The 6,000-nt window shown below is 42.1% G+C and overlaps 1 pseudogene; it reads left to right on the top strand.

Annotated features, from left to right (window-relative positions):
• The first annotated feature begins 2,233 nt into the window (after window positions 1–2,233).
• The window catches only part of LOC123441751, a 44,439-nt pseudogene continuing 40,672 nt past the window's right edge, over window positions 2,234–6,000 (top strand).

The following is a 6,000-nucleotide window of genomic DNA, read 5'->3' as shown; positions in this document are numbered from 1 at the left end:
GATATTCTTCACTCATCATGTAAGTAAATTCATCATTGTAACGTTTGTTAGTACAACCAAATATGATGTCATTGACATATATCAGGCACACAAATAGTTCATTATCAAATGATTTAGTGAAATGATTTGGATCGAATGAACCAGGTTTGAAGCCTTTCTTCAGGAGGAATTCCTTCAATGTATCATACCATGCCCGAGGGGCTTGCTTGACACCATAGAGCGCCTTTTTAAGTCTGAAGACTTTGTCTAGATTCTTTGGATCCTCAAAACCTGGGGGCTGAGCAACATATACTTCTTCCTCAAGCTTAGCATTGAGGAATGCACTTTTCACATCAAGTTGATATAATATGATGTTATGATGATTAGCATAAGCAAGTAGTATTCGAATAGCTTCAAGTCTAGCAACAGGAGCAAAAGTTTCATCGAAATCTATTCCTTCAACCTGTGTGTAGCCTTGGGCTACAAGTCGTGCCTTATTCCTCACCACCTGACCATCCTCGTCTTGCTTGTTTCGGAAAATCCACTTGGTGCCGATGATATTGTGCTTGCGAGGATCTGGTCGTTTGACGAGCTCCCATACATCATTCATCTTGAATTGAAGAAGTTCGTCTTGCATCGCTTGGATCCATTCCGGTTCCATGAAAGCCTCAGCAACTTTTGAGGGTTCTGTGATAGACACAAAGGAGAAATTCCCACAAAATTTAACTAAGTGTGAAGCTTTTGAGCGAGTGAGAGGATCCGGCGCGTTGATGTCACTGAGGATTTTGTCAAGTTCTACTACATTTGCATTCCTCGGATGAGCTGGTTGAGGATTTCATTTGAGCTGAGGAATTGGTTCTCGAGCAATTTCCTCAGGAGCATCTTCTTGATTTTCATCAGTGCTGGGAATGATTTCTTCATCAATTTCCTTAGTGGGAACAATGGCTTCAGTAGCTTTGAGGTTTATTGCTTCCTCAGGAGACAACTTATCTGGATCAGGAGGCAATTGCTCTCTTTGCGAGCCATTAGTTTCATCGAACCGCACATCTACAGTCTCCACAATTTTTTTGTGATAGTTGTTGAAGACTCTGTAGGTGTGTGAGTCCTTTCCATAACCGAGCAGAAAACCCTCATGTTCCTTAGGTGCAAACTTTGAGCTATGGTGAGGATCTCTAATCCAACATTTTGCACCGAAGACTTTGAAATAACTTACATTGGGTTTCTTGTCAGTGAGGAGTTCATATGAGGTTTTCTTGAGGAATTTGTGAAGATATACCCTGTTGATGATATGGCATACAGTGTTGATTGCTTCTGGCCAAAAGCGACGAGGAGTCTGATATTCTTCAAGCATGGTTCTTGCCATCTCAACCAGAGTCCTGTTCTTCCTTTCGACGACACCATACTATTGAGGAGTATAAGGAGCAGACAATTCATGAGAAATACCAAGTTCATCAAGATAATTATCAATACCAGTGTTTTTGAACTCTGTTCCATTATCACTCGTGATATGTTTGATCTTCATGCCGAAGTTCGTCGAGGCCCTTGAATAAAATCATTTGAAGACTTCCTGCACTTCAGTTTTATATAGAATGATATGCACCCATGTGTATCTGGAATAATCATCAACTATGACGAAGCCATATAAAGATGTTCCATTTGTTAGTGTGGCATAATGAGTAGGTCCAAAAAGATCCATGTGAAGCAATTCAAATGGACGAGTAGTGGTCATGATAGTCTTCGAGGGGTGCTTGGATCTAGTCATTTTCCCAGACTCACAAGCTCCACAGAGATGGTCCTTGAGGAATTTGAATGATTCGATGGCATTGACATGCTTCTTCTTCGCGAGCATGCGCAAATTCCTCATGCCTGCATAACCGAGTCTTCGATGCCACAACCATCCTTCTGAGGTTTTTCCTAGTAGGCAAGGGGCTGGTTGATGACCTGTAGAGAAATCAACAATGTACAAATCCCCTCTTCTAACACCTTTGAAGACTTTGGATCTGTGAGATTCAATGATGACAACACAATTATATCTACCAAAGATAACAATCATATCAAGATCACAAAGCATCAGACTGACATGAGACTAAATCCAAGGGATTCAACAAGCATCACTTTGTCCATGTGCCTATCCTTGGAAATAGCCACTTTGCCAAATCTCAATACCTTGCTTTTAGCTTTGTCAGCATATGTGATTTGCTTCAGGGGTGATGGAGTTAATGGCATATTCATCAGTAAGCTTTTGTCACCAGTCATGTGGTATGTGCAGCCAGTATCCAGAACCCACTCAGTACTCTTGGGTTTGTCATCCTTTGAACCTCTTGCTATGAAGCAATAGGTTAGAGCGAAGTCATCAGCATAGTCATCAGTGTGGATGGTGTTATCATTTTCTTCAAGGTTGAAGATTGACCTGCTGACGAATGTGGTTGCCAGTGCAAGACTGGCCTGTCCGGATTCGGAGTCTTCATCAGAATCCTCCTCTTCATCACATTCCTCGGATTCTTGCCTCGGAATACATTTCCTTGCCAATAAGTGCCTGAGCCTTTCTGAAACTAGTCTTCTTGTGCTATGAGGATTTAGAAGATGAGGATTTAGAAGATTTCTTCTTTTTCTTCGGGTCATCAGAACTTTCATCCTTGTATTCCTTCTTCTTTGATTCCTTTCCCCAACGAGGACAATCAGCAATGTAGTGACCTGATTTCTTGCACTTGTGGCAGGTTGTTTTCTTGTAGTCCTTAGATGAAGATTCTGATTTCCTCATATCTCTTCTTGAAGATTTTCCGAACTGGCCACGTCGTGTAAACCTCTGGAATTTCCTCACGAGCATTGCAAGCTCCTGTCCAAATTCTTCTGGATCACCAATGCTACCATCCGAGTCTTCTTATTTAGATGAGGAAATTGCTTTGGCCTTCAGTGCACGTGGTCTAGAATAGCTTGGTCCATATATATCTCTCTTTTCTTCTTGTTGGAATTCATGAGTATTGAGTCTCTCGAGTATATCAGCTGGATCAAGCATCTTGTAGTCTGGTCTTTCTTGAATCATCAGAACTAAAGTATCAAATGAAGAATCCAAAGATCTTAGCAGTTTCTTCACAACTTCGTGATCAGTAATGTCTCGATCTCCCAATGCTTGCAGTTCATTTGATATGTTAGTGAGGCGATCAAAGGTATCTTGGCAACTTTCATTGTCAAACCTCTTGAAGCGATTGAAGAGATTGCGAAGAACATCAACACGAGAATCACGCTGGGTTGATACTCCTTCATTCAGTTTGGACAGCCTTTCCCAGATAAGTTTTGCTGAGCCCAAAGCACTTACTCTGCCATACTGGCCCTTGCTCAGATGGCTACAGATGATATTCTTCACTTGATAATCAAGTTGCTTGAATTTCTTCACATCAGCGACAGAGATAGTATCAGTGACAATAGGGACGCCATGTTCCACAATATACCAGAGATCGTTGTCAATAGCTTCAAGATGCATTTGCATCTTGGTCTTCCAGAAGGGAAAGTCCTTTCCTTCAAAATTAGGACATGCTGCAGTAACCTTAATCATGCGTGCATTCAACATAACTAAAACTCCGGGTGGTTAAACCAAAATCACAAAGAACAAGGGAGTACCTTGCTCTGATACCAATTGAAAGTGCGTTATATCGACTAGAGGGGGGTGAATAGGAGATTTTTAGAATTTCATCACTAAGGAAATTCCTTTTGAGGAAATTCCTCACTGTTGACTAACTCACTGCGGAAACAGCAAAGGATCAGGAGTGCAAAGTATCACTACAACAGTTTTTAGTATGAAGAATATGAAAACAGTTTGAACAATATACAGGCATGCAGAAAAACAGATGAGGATTAACTTGCGTGAAAAATTTGGGGTTGTGGAATTTCAGAGAAAGTCTTTAGCCTCCCTTGTGCTTGGGCCTCCTTCCTTGTGCCTTGGGGCTCCTTCCCTTGGGGCACTAGCCCACCAGGGGCTGGTTCCTCTCCCCTTTCAGGCCATGTGGACCTCCGGGACAGGTGGACCCTCCCGGTGGACCCCCGGTAACGGCAACCGAAACTGGACTTCCCATATATAATTATTTACCTTCGGAATATTCCGGAACTCCTCATGACGTCCGGGATCTCATCCGGGACTCCAAACAACCTTCGGTAACCACATATAACATTCCCATAACAACTCTAGCGTCACCGAACCTTAATTGTGTAGACCCTATGGGTTCAGGAAACATGCAGACATGACCGAGACAACTCTCCAGCCAATAACCAACAACGGGGTCCGGATATCCATGTTGGCTCCCACATGTTCCATGATGATCTCATCGGATTAACCACGATGTCGAGGATTCACTCAGTCCAGTATGCAATTCCCTTTGTCTACTGGTATGACACTCGCCCAAGATTCAATTCTCGGTATCCCTATACCTTGTTCAATCTCGTTACCTGCAAGTCTCTTTACTCGTTCCGTAACACATTATCCCGTGTGAAAGTGCGTTATATCGACTAGAGGGGAGGGGTGAATAGGAGATTTTTAGAATTTCATCACTGAGGAAATTCCTTTTGAGGAAATTCCTCACCGATGACTAACTCACAGTGGAAACAACAAAGGATCAGGAGTGCAAAGTATCACTACAACAATTTTTAGGATGAAGAATATGAAAACAGTTTGCACAGTATGCAGGCACGCAGAAAAAATGAGGATTAACTTGCGTGAAGAATTTGGGGTTGAGGAATTTCAGAGAAAGTATTCAGCAAATTCTTCAAACAGTGACATTGAAAATCATCAACACACAATCTGAGGAATATAAAGAGTTGAGGAAATAGAACCCGTTTCACAGTGAAGACAGTGGTTGATGACCCAGTTCCAACTGTTGTGACAGTTGTACACCTGGTTTGGAGTGGCTTGGTATTGAAACCAAAGGACACACAGTCCCGGGACACACAGTCCCTATCGTATTCTCCTTGGGCTAAGAACACACAGTCCTCGCCCAACACTCGTGGTAAGTGTTTAGGGCAAACTTCCAGACACTCACAAACTTCGTCACCTGGCGATCCAGAATTGACTGCTGGATTGCTCGAGACCATGACGCCTAACCGTCTCGAGGATGCACACTCCTCAAAGGTAAAAGGCTGCAGTCCCACACATGAACAACTTCTTCAGTGATGCTCAATCACTTGGTTTTTGGTTTGTGGTTTGGTGTTTGGGGTATTTCCTCACTGATGAATTACTCCCGAAGACTCTGAGGAATTTGGGTTCCTCTTATGACAAGTGTCAGTTTCTAACGGAGCAGCCAACCAGCTAATGGTTGTGGGGGCGGCTATTTATAGCTTGGGAGCATCCCGACATGATTTGACATTAATGCCCTAAAATAATATGGCCGTTGGTGTGGATAAGACCAATGATGTGGCGTGGCTATCAATAACGGTCGGGACCCTCAACTGTGAGAGTCCTTATGTCTCTCATATTCCTCACTTGAGGCTTTTGGTAGGATTAGGCTTGGGTTGAGCATCATGAGGAAATTCATTCCAGTGTGTTACCTCGACCCCCTTTTACAGTATGGTGTTCCTATTACTCAAGTGTGAAGAAAATAAAACAGAAAGGATAAATCTTGATCCTTCAAAGTTTTCATATTGATTTTCTTCAGGACACACCGAATTCCTCAATTTCAATATCTTCATGAGGAATATAAATTTCATCGCAAATTCTTCCCGGTTCAATTCTTCAGCTTCAGACCAATTTCTTCAACCGAAGATATACATTTTTAGGGGTCGATATTCATCGAATATATCAAACTCCTCAGCGACTTATAGATCCTGTGTACTGTAAGTGCATCTAGTGCCCCTTAGTGATTTTGGTGGTTTGAAGACTTATAGGTTAAGTATCTAATTTGTTTGTGAGTATACACATGATCTATAAGTCATTGAGGAGTTTGAGATATTTGAAGAATATCGACACCTAAAAATATATGTCTTCAGTTGAAGAAATTGGTCTGAAGCTGAAGAAATGAATCACGAGGATTCTGC

This window comes from Hordeum vulgare, chromosome 3H (assembly GCF_904849725.1).
Source record: "Hordeum vulgare subsp. vulgare chromosome 3H, MorexV3_pseudomolecules_assembly, whole genome shotgun sequence".
NCBI classification, from domain to species: Eukaryota; Viridiplantae; Streptophyta; class Magnoliopsida; order Poales; family Poaceae; genus Hordeum; species Hordeum vulgare.
This window is presented reverse-complemented; position numbering and strand designations above follow the sequence as displayed.